The sequence below is a fragment of the Accipiter gentilis genome, chromosome 11, assembly GCF_929443795.1.
Source record: "Accipiter gentilis chromosome 11, bAccGen1.1, whole genome shotgun sequence".
NCBI lineage: Eukaryota > Metazoa > Chordata > Aves > Accipitriformes > Accipitridae > Astur > Astur gentilis.
This window is the reverse complement of record NC_064890.1, coordinates 14,094,239-14,108,015: the sequence shown is the minus strand read 5'-3', so window position 1 is coordinate 14,108,015 and position 13,777 is coordinate 14,094,239.

The window sequence follows — 13,777 nt, the reverse complement described above, 5'->3', positions numbered from 1 at the left end:
ACTTCCGGCCGGCGGTGCGCAGGCGCAGAGGCCGCTCCCTCCTTCCCGCCTCTCCGCCCCCGCGTTCGCCTGGGCTCCGCTGCGGCCGGGCGGCACCGGGCGGCTTCGGGGCCCGTCCCAGCCTTGGCGTCACCACCCAGCCCCCGGTTAAACCCGCCTGCTCGCCTTTTCCTGCCCGTTTCCTAACCAGCCTCTGTGGCAGCGCGGTAATCTCCCCTCTCCTCAGAGCCCCTCACGGCGTTGCCGGTGGCCCCGGGAGGGGGTTGACCCTTTCGTGAGGAGGCAGCACCGGGGCCTCGACCAGGCCTCCGCGGTATGGGCCCAGCAACGGGAGCGAGGACCAGTACCCGATCCGAGCTACGGGAAGTTTGTGTTCCTCGCAAAAGCACTGTTTCCCCTGTAATTTGTATTTTCAGTGAGATGCTCCCAAACTATTCCAGAGCTGGCTAATTATAAACTGTGCAAAACAGGCCTAGGTTTTATTCGCCCTGCTCTTAACTCGGCTCCACAGAACAGTGCAATACAGGAAACCCAGTTTTCCTCTCAATAAACCATTACTGCCAGTCTCGGTAACCACGAAGTCCTGCGTTTCTTCAGTTAGCTTGTGAGCTGCTGTGAGTAGAACTTATTGCCCGCTGAGGTTCCTTCGGCCACGTGTTTCCATGCAGTGTTGAAATAGGCCATTTACGCACTGCTAGTTGAGGGTACTGCATTTTCTGTGAGACAGATCCACCCTAACTGGGGAAATCCTGAGACTGGAACAAGATAATAACCTAAAGGCTTGTTTTATGAAGTATTCTGAAAGTGTGCGACGTACCTAAGAGGCTGGACTGTTATGGATAGGAAGGCTTCATCTACAGCAGTAAATACAGTGTTCCACCGAGGCCAGCTGGCAGGGAACAGCCCATGCCAGCGCTGGTGAACTCCTTCAGCTCCCCACACAGGACGGCCCAGTGCAGACTGCCGGGAACAGTCCCTACCAGCTGCCAGGGGCTGGGAAAAGCTTGCGGGAACAGTACTTGACAATAGCCAGACTTGGGCTGGGAAAAGTTCTGGCAATGTACCCATAGAGGCAACTTCATTTCAGTGCCAAAGATCGTTCCTGAGCACGTTTGGAGTGTATGGTTGTGGATACATAGGTATAGACACGCAGAAAGCAGTGCTTTCAGTTTTTACTTCCTGTTTAAAATTTTTACTTTTTTTTCTGGAGTTTTAGGAGCTTTTCGTTTGGCTAATCAAGTATTATCTCAAAAATGAAGGAAAAACAGAGGTGAAATTCTATTATTTGTCCAAGCCCCACAGTGTGTTAAGTGTGACACAATACAAAGAACCAAAATACTACTTTAAAAAAAAAAATCTGTACTACATATGCTGGGGGGAAGGCACTGTGTTTTGGTACTATTTTCCTAAGCCAGGAACTCCCCTCTACCTCAGACTGCAGCACAGTACTTCTGGCATCCTCTGCCTCAGTACAGATGCTACAAACCTTCCCTACTGCTGTCTTGCTCTGCTCCAAAAACAGAGAGAAAGCTGGGCTCTCGGCAGATAATCGGAAGGAAAAGGATATTGGGCCCCAGGTGTAGAACTGGCTTTGCCCCAGGTCCTTCAGCACTTGTCTTCTGTGCCCCCTTGTGCTTTCCTTTTTAATAGATACAGCCAGTTTCTGAAGGAGCTCAGTGCTGAGTTGATGAGTGCCCTCAGTTGCTCTGTCTCTTGCCCAGGGCTCTACTTCCACGCTGGGTCTTAAAAATGGTGGGAACTGAGGATCCATCTGCTCAGTGTGAGCTGCCTCCTACAACTGCCAAGGTCCTGTTACTCAGAGTTGATTCACCAGCACTGTCAGAAGTGGTGCTCCCTTTCCCCTGAAATGTTAGCAGTCACATGCAGATTTTAGGTGACAACTATTGTGACTCACAAATGACAGTGACGGTTGTTAGTAGCTCCTGAGCCTTCTCAGATGCTAAAGCTTGAGAAGGCTATTCACCGTGATTTACCTTCTCAGACTCTAACACGTCAGAAACTCTAACAATGTCAGAAAAAGACATTGTATTTTAAATACATAGCTTTTCTGGAATATTTTGTGTGTGTAGGCAAGTTCTTACTCCCTTGGCAGTTCAGAATGAAATTGTACTGACTGCCCTAAAAAATTTGCACTGCCACTTTATATGCTGTGTGCTTAAACAGCAGCTTTAATCCTGCACCAGGGCCTGTCCAGTTTCTGTCACAAGGACTGTAATTGCATGAAAATAGTAAAGCACAAAAGCATGATATACTGCATACATTTAAAAATAAACGTGGAAACGGTTGTTAACACACTACTTAAAATACAGACCTAAATGCCAAGAAACCAGATGCTACCTAATTTGACAGTGACCCCTTGATTGTGTATGTAACTGTAGATCACTGTGATTGAAATTATTATTGTTACTGTTATTTTGCTGCCTGTACTATTTTAGTACCCACATAACCTATGTAAGAAGGACCTTGTAACTGCAAAGTAGGCACACCCTTTCACCAAAGAATTTACATCAGAGGCAAATCAGTTTCCGTGGAACAGAAAAACCAATCTTACATGAAGCTAGCTACTTCTCTTTTTTTTTTTTCCACTTTAGTTTCTCCCTTTTAGTTTATGCATATTCAAAAGATCCATCCAGTTCCAGCATTTTTTTTAATTTCAGATATATCTCTGTCAAGTTGTAAAATAAAAAAGCAAAGCACCAAACTGTGCATTCGAAAATTGAAATTAAGCTTCTCTTCCATTTTACAGTTAGATCTAACAGATCTCATTATGCTGGGATTTATCTCAAAGATGTTTTACCAGACTTCACTAAGCCATTAGCCATTCTCCATCCTAGAAATTTGAATCCTTGCTAGACATAGAATTACAGCTTAAGATAAACTGATTATCCTCATAATATGAATCCTACTTAACAAAATAGCAGTGTCTCATATGTAAATGCAATCTAAAATTTAGCATCCAACAAAGGTCGTTAGAGAGATGCAACTTTAAATCAAGAAATGTTATTATTCACCTAAAAATGCAATAAAATAAAACAAATACTGGTGTTCTAACAGTAGGAGCTGAATATATAAACATTCACCACTAAACTCTTACAAAACACTACTTTTTAAATGGTTTTAGCAATCTCTTTTTACAATGAGATTATTTAGAAATGGACTGTTCTAACAATGAATGCTCACAATATCCCTCTCATTTAGGTAAACAGTATTATCTGCAGCTTCCAGATGGAGAAAATGAACATAGTTCTTATGTGTCCAGGCTCGAGCAACAATGAAGTGGAAGGGCCAGGATTAGCAGAGGGGAGTTCTATATAAACGATGTCCTTGTCATTTATCCTGCAGTCATCAGCATAATACATAAATAGTTGCCTGCCAAGTTCAGGATGCCACAGAGCCTTATGAAATGGGTAGATGATATAGGTGAGATTCTCAGGATAACAATCTGGTTCCTTCAAATCCAGACTCCAGATTTCACCCCAAGTATGAAGAGCTTTGTATTTTACACTTAGTAGCTATTTTAGATTAGCATCCCTCATAAACAGGTTTCTGGAAAAGGACCAAATGGCACTTTTGGTTTTTAAGCAGGCTTTACCCTTCAAACTCATTAGGAACTCCACCAAAACCAGTAGAAATATACAGTCTGAATTATACAGTTCCAACCGGTTTTCTGAGGAAAAGAGGTGTCCATGCTCATTACTGTGCAATATCAACCATGCTCATTACTGTTGAATATCAACCAAACTTGACACAGAGATCTCGAAAATAAGGTCCCTCCTATGTCTCGTGAAAATGAGCAGCCAGGAGCCATCAGCCGAGGAGAAGGGTGCAGTATCAGCTCACACACGCAGGGAGAGACTCTACAATACCCAATATGAAAAAAGATTCAGCTGGTTCCAGCACTCATAGATCTAGCTGGTTGCTTCTAGAGTAAATACTTCTACTTTATAAAACAGTTCCATGTAGTAGCAGTGAAAGTGATATAAACCAGAAATCTGCACATACATGCCTGATGCATATATAACAATGTGTCAGCACAGGCTGAACACAATACTTTGAAATCAGCACTGCTGTAACTCTGAACTGGGACAACAATCTTGATATGAGCAAAGCAAGCATGATCACATTGAAAGGGGTTTTTTTTCAATTGTGTAGATAAAATATTTCTTCTGAAATAAAGAAAAAGTTCATATCAGCAAGACACAATATCACGATCGGGTTACTATAGAAGTAGTCAGGAAGAGCTATGCTGAATTACAGGTTGATTCAACCCCAGACATGAGGCCACAGCAACTGAGCATCAGAACAGCACTACTCATGAAAAAGACCTTCAAAACTGCTGAAACCAGCACACAGTAAAAGCATTAACAATTGAAATTGCCTTCAGCCAAACTACTGTTTAGTGCTGTGTTGGCTTTTTGTAGAGTCATTGTGTTCACTGTTTATTTACAATCCGCTATGTTTTTAAAGCAATGATACAGTATTGCACTTAATGAATATGCCAAAATCCTGCTGCCAGGAATTGGCTTTAGCTTAGCCAAGCAAGCAGAATTCAAACGAGCCTAAAAACATGAGCTCAAGAAACAATACTTTTTTCAGAGGCGAGTTTTTTTGTGAATAAAGCTGTTTTGAGAATACGAATCAAACTTAATGGATACTGTGTTGTCTGATTTTCATGCCAGCTGCTTACTGCCATCTAACTGATTATTTTTATCAGTATTACCTATAGGTTATCCTCCAGCTAATTAAATTGCAAATAGCTTTTCTTTCCCATGGTTAATCACTGGGCAGCAACTGCAAAGGCCTACAGGCCACTGACACTGGTCTTTTGTACTCTTGAGCTGCAAGGAAGATTGTCTAAATTAAACATAAAGGCTGTTGGCTGAATTTATAACATTTCAGTTGCTCATTAACAGAGCACTCCTTTGAAGCTGCTGATTAAAAACTTTCTTCAGGGAATATTCTAGCATTCTGTCTGCATGCAGTTCTTTTTCTCATAGGTATTTGTGCACTGAAATAAGAACAAGGGACCTGTCAGTAACTACCAAACAACTTACTACCTGACTTCTGAAGGCTTTTATCAGAAAGATAAATGAAGGAGTTTGGATAGTTCATAACAACACTTTTTCAAGAAGAACAAGCCAAACAAAAGATTCAGCCTGATGCAGTAAGGAAATTTCAATAGGAAATTCCTGTGGTTAAGTTCATCTGATTTAGCAAAACAGATAGGTTTCTCCTTGCCTTTTACCAGGCTCACTACAGAACAAGGATCTTACAAATTAGTCCTTTTTTATTACTTTTGTTGGCATTCTATACAAGTGTCATTTCCGTACCTTCGTTTAACTATAACTACATACAGATGCATTGTTTTATATCATTATTCTGATTTGATGGTGGATGACTTCCCAAAACTCCAACATTTATTTCAACCTTTTGCTTGTTTTAAGAAAAGGCCACTTTAGAAAAATATTTTCTCCAGAAAATAATTAAAAGGTCACTCAAGTCTCGAGTATAATTCAATAGAAATTAACACAGTTAGTGAAAAATTAAATTAATGCAATTACAGAAAATATTAGAATTTGGCACCTGATCAGGCAGCCAAGACAGCCACCATTCTTTGATTCTGTGATTCATTCTTCCTCTGTTCAGACACTGTTCAGGTAGCAATGCTGTGAGCAGCTTTCCTTAACAATCTATGGAAGGAGAGTAGATTTTCCATTACAGAAAAAATGCTGTTAATGTTACTTGTCACAGCTTATAATATAGTAAATGTACAGTTACATGCTATTCTAATATCCAGATAACTGAGTTTTCTCTTTTATCTCCTCCCTTAAACCCTGTTTTCTCAATCTCTAATCCCTATAATCTCAGTAATGCTTAAGTAAGCATTAGCAAACACAAACTACAGACCATGTAGTTTTATACAGATATTAATACAGTGTGAGTATAGACTTACCCAAAATAGTCATTGATCCAGGGCAGTTTTTGTTTAGCTACACAGTTCCCAGTTGCAGTTTTACTGTGGAAGCATTCAGATTTACAGCTCTATCCAGCTTCTCAGCTGGTTTTATAGCCTGGACTGACTGCCATGATGCTGTAGACTCCTCAGGGTCCATGACGCTATTGTGAACTGGCCAAATTCAAGTCCTGGCTCATCTCTGTGTGCTGTAGGCCTGCCTTGTGCTCATGTATTAAGGTGGTATCACTCATCACACTTAACTTCAGCTGTATAAAACTAGTTCTCCACACTCTCTCAATACTCAGTAGAGGGAAACGGGCACCACCAAAATGTGGGTTATCTATTGTACTCTGGACACCTCTCTTAGGATATTTACTAAGAAATCTCTCCTGGTGAATGTAGAGGAACGAATAACTAGTTCAGCAGACTAAAGATACCCAAATTCTAGGCAGCTACCTGCAGGCAAAACAAATCTTACCCTGAGCTTCAGGCTAGTGGCTCATCCCAGGCTTCCCTTATCTAAAGATCAGATCCATATAATTTATTAAATTATTAGAGGATATTACATGGATTATAAATGTATTTACTCAAGGGCACAACAAGTTGAACTTACATTCTGTAAGGGCCTCCAGTGTTTTTGTGCAACAACCTGGAAATTCTGCAGCAACTTTACTTAAATTTAAATACTGAGTTTTCATCATTAATTAAATACAAATAAAGCAATCACTTGAGTATCTTTGTGTTATTTATCTTTACATTACAATAAATTTATTTTTTGATGCTTGCACATATTCAGGGATCAAGCAACTGCATTTTGTGCTGATTTTTGTGAAATGAATAACCACATTGTAGAAGTTATTAAGGGAAAAGCTAGGGGTGTTGACAGATGGCTGGCAAAGAGAAAGTTGTGGATTTTATAACCTGAGAAGCCAGCAGAAGGGGTTTGGGAATGTGGCATAACATTGTTTGGATATCTCTGCTCACATAGGCAGCTAACTTGCTAAAGTTGATATTTAAACTTCAAGTTAACAATCTGATTGCACTGAGTTTAGTGGTACATATCACTGAAGACCTTTTTTCAGATTGATTTCAGATTCACTGGCCTTTTTTTATAGTTCTCTGAAGAAAACAATTTCTGGAGCTTCTCAAACCCACTGTGGTCTATATCCCAGATTGATGCCTTTCTCAAATCCTATTACAGCCCAGAGTGCCAGACCTGCCATTTTTTGTGGGAGACGGCTGCTTTTGCTGGTCATTTTCTTCCCTACCACTTTTTCTACTAACTTCCAGATGTTTGGCAGCTAGTGCAGAGCAGCAACTCCAAGCGGGCTGCCAAACACCTACTAATCCCAGACCTTGTGCATGCACAGGTTTTCTCTCTATTTGATGCGCACTGTGATTCTTCTTGTTCACAAAAGCCACACAGCTCAAGCCACATATGCTTAGAAAATCATCAGGTTTGCAATGCAAGAATCTCATTTATGTTAATGAGTTGGTTTGTAGTCAAGCAGTAAGTTTGAGATGTCCAGAACATATTCAAATTGAGGCACATGCATAAAGATCCAGTATGCCTTAAACACATTTCCTTCCAAATTTGCCTCTAGAACTTCAGATACTGACTGAGAGGCATGAGAGTACCTGTGTACCTCTGGAATATATATTTCTTCTTTGGAAATCCCAATTAAGTAAGCGTATAAGGAGGAACTAGGTTAATATGAGAGGTTTAAGAGATCTACCTAAGAGGCATTTTCAAACATGGCACGGCCTTCATAGCAGATGAGCTGCAGTATGTCAAACAAAAGAAGGTTTGGAATAGGAATCCAAGTCACAACTACTAAGTAGATTCAACAGAATTAGGGGATGGACAGTTACTCTCTAGCTAGTTATTGCATTGATGGTATTGCATAGTGGCTGCACTACTTTAAGCATTAGCCAGAATCTCATGTGTTTCTGACTATGGCTATCAGTCATCATGCTAGTCTATTAATGCTGGCAGATCTACTTTTTGTACTATATGTAGTGTATTTATTTTATCCTGAAACGATTTTCCCCAGTCAGGTATAAAAAATAAACCCAGAAAGCTTCAGAATCTACTGCCAGCTGCACAGTGCACAAATCTCAACAGCTTTTCCTTTTGACTTTCCTTTTTTTTTTTTTTTTTCTTCTGTGATAATCCATATTTTCCAGTCTTGGCTTTCTACCAGTGAAATTATTTACAACTCATATTTTCTTTTTTAATTACAAATTAAGCACTAGGAGTAACTTTTAGTATAGTTATAATTGATCAGAAGGGATTTATTGAGCAACTCTAAACTCCCCAAAGCCTCTTGAAACTATTCTTTTTACAATTTTTCAAAGTTTTCAGCAGCCTCTGGATGAATACAAGAAAGAATATGTGGTATTTACATACAATTTTCTTCTCATCCATGTAAGGCCCTCATACATTTCTCAGAAAAGTATTGATTGACTCTCTCTGCCTGCATAAAATCTACCCCAAATCATGTATATTTGAATAAGGAAACCCCATCTATACAGTTTGCAATAAAGCACCAGGAACTATGCACGTAGTTAAGATTTCCTATCTGATCTTTGCAGGTAAAGACTCTAAAGGCCTGAATCAAAGTTCGGCACAGTCAATGAGACACTCCAATTGAATTCAAAGTACCTGCTTTTAAACAGACTACTTGCATGAAATGGTGGCTGACACTCACAGTAGAACATGGAATGGAATGGAATGGAATGGAATGGAATGGAATGGAATATTTCAGTTGGAAGGGACCTACAGTGATCATCCAGTCCAACTGCCTGACCACTTCAGGGCTGACCGAAGGTTAAAGCATGTTGTTAAGGGCATTGTCCAAATGCCTCTTAAACACTGACAGGCTTGGAGCATCAACCATCTCTCTAGGAAGCCTGTTCCAGTGTTTGACCATCCTCTTGGTAAAGAAATGCTTCCTAATGTCTCTTTTTTTACCTCCTTGCTTTGACTTCTGCAAATGCTTGTGTATGTTCCCTTGCTTTGATTTGTAAGTTAGAGAAGGAAATAAGACTCCAGATAGAAAAGGGAAAGAACAGATAAAGACAATTTAGATAGATAAATTAAATGTTCTACATTTCATCAGCCTGATATAGCTCCCTAAACCATTCTCTACTAGTTCTCAGAAGTAACTGCTTCATTGCCTCTCTAAGTAAGGAACATGTAAGTTAAACAAGAACAGAAATGGTCAGGCATGCAAATGGAAAAAAGGGAGAATCCAAGACTCAGGAATTCAGGAAAGGCAGTTCTTTGCCTTTTAGTTCCTTTTGCCAAATAATAGAAAAAATAAAGTATTCCTAAGCATCCATAAAATAGCAGAGGAGATTATCAAGAAGATGGAGGCGGGGTCTTCAAAAGGCTGTGTGGTGGGAGAATGACAGACAATGGGCATAAGTCGAAATGAGAGAGGTTCAAACGGGATTTAAAGGAAAACATTTTCACCATAAGGCAGTCAAGCCATGGAACTGGCTGCCAAGACAGCTTGTGAAGTCTACACTCTTGCAGGTTTTCAAAATCCAACAGCATAAAGTCTGATCTGAACTCATAGCTGACCCTGGTTTGAGCAGGGGGTTGGACTAGAGGCCTCCCAAGGTCCCTTTCAAACTAAATTATCCTGTAATCCCATGGTGATAAGTAACAGGTAGTGTGGTTTTACCAGAAAACAACCTATTAAAAGCAACATTCCAGAACTGGGACATAGGCCTTGCATATTAAAGAGAAGCAATAGATGCTTCATATCTTGACTATAATGAGGGTCTTAACCTGGTCTTGCAGGAAGCATGCATGGCTAGCTAAGGAAATACTCTGGATCTAGGGGCCAGATTCAATTTTCCTTGAAAATTCTCCCATCTCACGTCCCATTCCCTTTTGTCTTCTCCTGAGGGCCACATAGAAGTGGGCAGGGAGTGGTCATGGCATGCATGAATTGTGCTAGTTCTGCCCCATGACACCGTCATGAGGGGTGCCTGGCCTTTCCTTAGGAGACAGGAAAGTGAATCTGTCACTTAATGCAGTGGACTAAGTGGTAAGAGTGCACAACTACGTCACGTCATAGGATAAACATCAGAATAAAAAATGGTAAAAACCACAGAAGTGGTCTGAAAAAAACAGGATGTTGTTGAAGATGGAAGGATGTAAGGTATTATTTTTAAGACTCATCAGCTGTACAGGAGATGATGGAAGGGTAAGCAGCACACCCCTCAGAAAAGCATCGAGGGGTAGTGTTGCATCATAAACTGAACAAGCCAGTGCTGTCATACTGTTGTAAAATAAGCAGACTTCACACTGGGGTGTATAAACAGCTCTATAAAAGATACATGAAGCAAGGCTCTGTTCAAATCAGCACTGATAAGACCTCAGCTGGAGTACAACATCCATTTTTGGGCACCTTACTTGAAGAAGGACCAATAAAGAAACCACAGTAGAGCCGTGTCATTTTCAGAGGTATAGAAAATGTGACCCATGAGGTAAGATTGAAAGAATTCATTTGTTTAGTCTAGCAATGAGAGGATTGAGGGAAGATATGATATCAGTTCTCAAACACATAAAAACTATTGCAGAGATACAAACTGTTCTTCATGTCAGCTTGATATGGCATGAAGTAATAGCCTTAAATTGCAGCTTGAAGATTTAAGTTAAATTTTACAAAAAGCTTTTGAACTATAAGAAATGTTATGCAGTAGCTCACTCTGGAGAGGTCTGAAGAATCATCATGACTGCAAATTTTCTAGGTCAGGTTGAACAAATATCTGTCAGGAGCTGATTAGATAGAGTGGATTCTGCTCTGAAGCAAGAGGATGAACTGGAAAACCCTTTCAGATCTCTTTTTTAATCATGTCTAGAGAAGCAACTCTGTTGTCCTCATTACTAAATTGGCATGAAAAAGGAGGAAAAAATGTACCAGTGTCATCTCTCCAAGTTTTCTTAAATTATGCCAAGTTGTTTTTTTTTTCCTATTTGTTAAATCTCAGTATTATTTTATCTAGAATTAGGTAAAAGAACAGTACAGCATACATAAAACTGGAAAATTATTGAGGTTGTTCAATTTTGTGTTTTGTAAATACTTTTTTAACTTCAATCACATGAGCAGCTGGGATAGAAAAACCCTTTGATTTGTAATTGCTCGCTTTGTTTAAATAATAGAAATGGCAGGGATAAGAGAAGAACCCTTTGTTTAGCTTTATATGTGCTGGAGTACTTCCCTTGCAATTGCTCTGTAAATCACTGTTTTGTCTAGGTCTTTTTACACTGACTTTCTAAGCTCCCCAAAGTTCTCCTAGTGACACAGGTACATAGACATCAAGATTTGGTGTCCTTTCAGCTAGGCTTGAAAACATGCTCCCAATCTAACTTATTAATTTCAACTCTAAAGAAACTTACTCTTATTTTTGTAGAGGTCCTGGTAAAACTAGAGGAAATCCCACTTGAAACTTCCAGTACTTCTATGATTAAACATAAATAGCAGAGTTAAACATCAGTAAGAGAACACCAGTTGCTCACTTCATTTGCTACAAAGCAGCGAGTCACTTGTTCTTTATCTACCCCAAAATCCATAGAAGTTGTGGTTTCTAAAAGCTTCTATCCCAAGAAGCAGGAAGCTTAGAAGCAATCTTTTTTTTTTTTTTTTTTTTCCATTTTAGAGGTAGTTTTATCCTCTGCTTATGTTGTTTAAGTACTTTTAATAACAATTCTATTTTATTAATTAACACCATTATTTTGTTATCTGACTCCAAAAGCATTTTCTATGGAAGAAGCTTACCACTGTGGAGCATTGTGCTGTATACGTGAGTCATTTATCGTTACTATATTTTGAAGAAAAAACTATCTATACCAGAATACTTAAAGAAGCATCAGTCATTTCCCAAGTTATTTATAACATACATGATAATTACATTCCCTTTGAGAAAGACAATGGCACTTTTGTAGCTTTGTTACTTTCATAGAGTTTACATTGTCAATAAACCACCATCAACAATTATTTATGCATTTTAAGTAAGAGTTGTGCAGTTCTGCTCTAGTGTTGCCAAAACTAAAAAACTCTGTTCAGATGCATCTGTTTTCCAGTGACATCTATGCTTGCTTGCTTTCATTTATTCAGTGAACCAGCTGTGTTGACTTGATTTCTGAGAAATCAAGTTCACTCCCAGAATAATTCCATTGTAGTCAATTTAGTTGCAGAGAGGACCAATTTGACCCATGGCGCTCAGTATATTGTAGAAGGTCATGCAGCCTGTCAGTAGCTCAGACAGGATTTAAATAGAGGATCCTCCTGAATCCCAATTCAAATGAGCCTCTTTTGACATCATCATCATGTCTACACATTCAGAGTGACATTTTGTCAAATGCCACTTGGAGCATTGCTCATCTGCTGGCATACCAAAAAGTGACCTTCATGGCTTTAGTCACATGCCTTCATTCTTTATTTCCGTTTATTTATAACTCTCTCCTCTGTTCAGTGCCAGCTGTTAAAACCAAAGCGGATTTCCTTTCCCTCTTCCTGCCGGGAGCTGTGGATGAAGAAAAGGTTTCAGACTCATTTCAGGAAGGCGGTAGCAGGGTACTGAGGTCAGCCTGGGAACCCAGCAGTTTCCATTAGTGCCGGAGCAGCAGCTTAGCATCTGAAAGCAGCTTCATGTAGCACATCGCATGCCTGCATGGGGTGCTGACAGTTACAGTAATACTCCAGTTATGAAAGATCCTCACTGAATGTGGTGGTTTGGACTATGAAATTTCTTGAAGCCCCTTCTAGCCCTGTTTTTCTATGATGCTTGTATAATAAAGCTACACAAACAGTTTGTGCAGGCAAGGAAAAGGATGGCCCATGATTCTGAATATCTACAAGCAATCACAAGGAAGCTCTGGCTTACCTCATTGCTATACACCTTCTTTCTTATTCATGACTACTTCCCTATAGTAACTTTACAAGATTTAAAAAGTCTTTTTTTTTCTTGTTTTCCTTTTCATAATGTATTTTTCATTGTAATCTAAAAACTAACTTACCTGAAATTTTGCAGAAGTTCTCGGTTACAATACCACCAGCATTATCTCATTTTAACCAGGTTTCTTGTGAAACCATGCTCTGTGCCTTTCTGTCAAACTAATCTGTCAATTTCAATGATATTTGAAACAAGGAAAGAAATTTAAAGGGCTTTCTGTGGATTAGGGTATCTTAGAGCATTTCCCAGTTTCTCAGTAAAGGTAGGCAGCTCAAGCTACACCCCAGTTCACACTATGAAGAAACCTGGGTGTATATCTGTCCTTTCCCCTGCAGCCTGGTTTTCACAGAAAGTAAACTTTAAAAATCTGTGTTTGATGGGATCTAAATGATGCTCCAAAGGCATCTGTTCTGGTCAGTCAAGGGACCAAGGCCTCGGAGCACATAATAGTATACCCCTGAAGTAAGCCTAATACAGCCCAAAGTAATTCAGTTCCTAAAATTTTCTTTAACACTAGTATCTGGATATAGGAAGGAGACTCAAATTAGTTCCCTGAGTATGGGAAAAGTAGGTAGAACACAGCAGCCTGTATTATCTTAGCACGAGCCAGTGGGCATGTGCACTTGCTGGCCAGTCTGCCTGCACATATGGCTAACTGGATTAACCACAGCACACACTGTCTCTTGCCCAAAGATATGTCATGGAAAGCATGGAGAGAAGTGGGCTCGGATTATTGCGCTGGGAGGGTGAAAGTACAGAGCAGTGAACAAAAATGAACAGGATACCAAGCTTGCTTAGTTTCTTTCTGAAAAAGCCTGTTTATATATG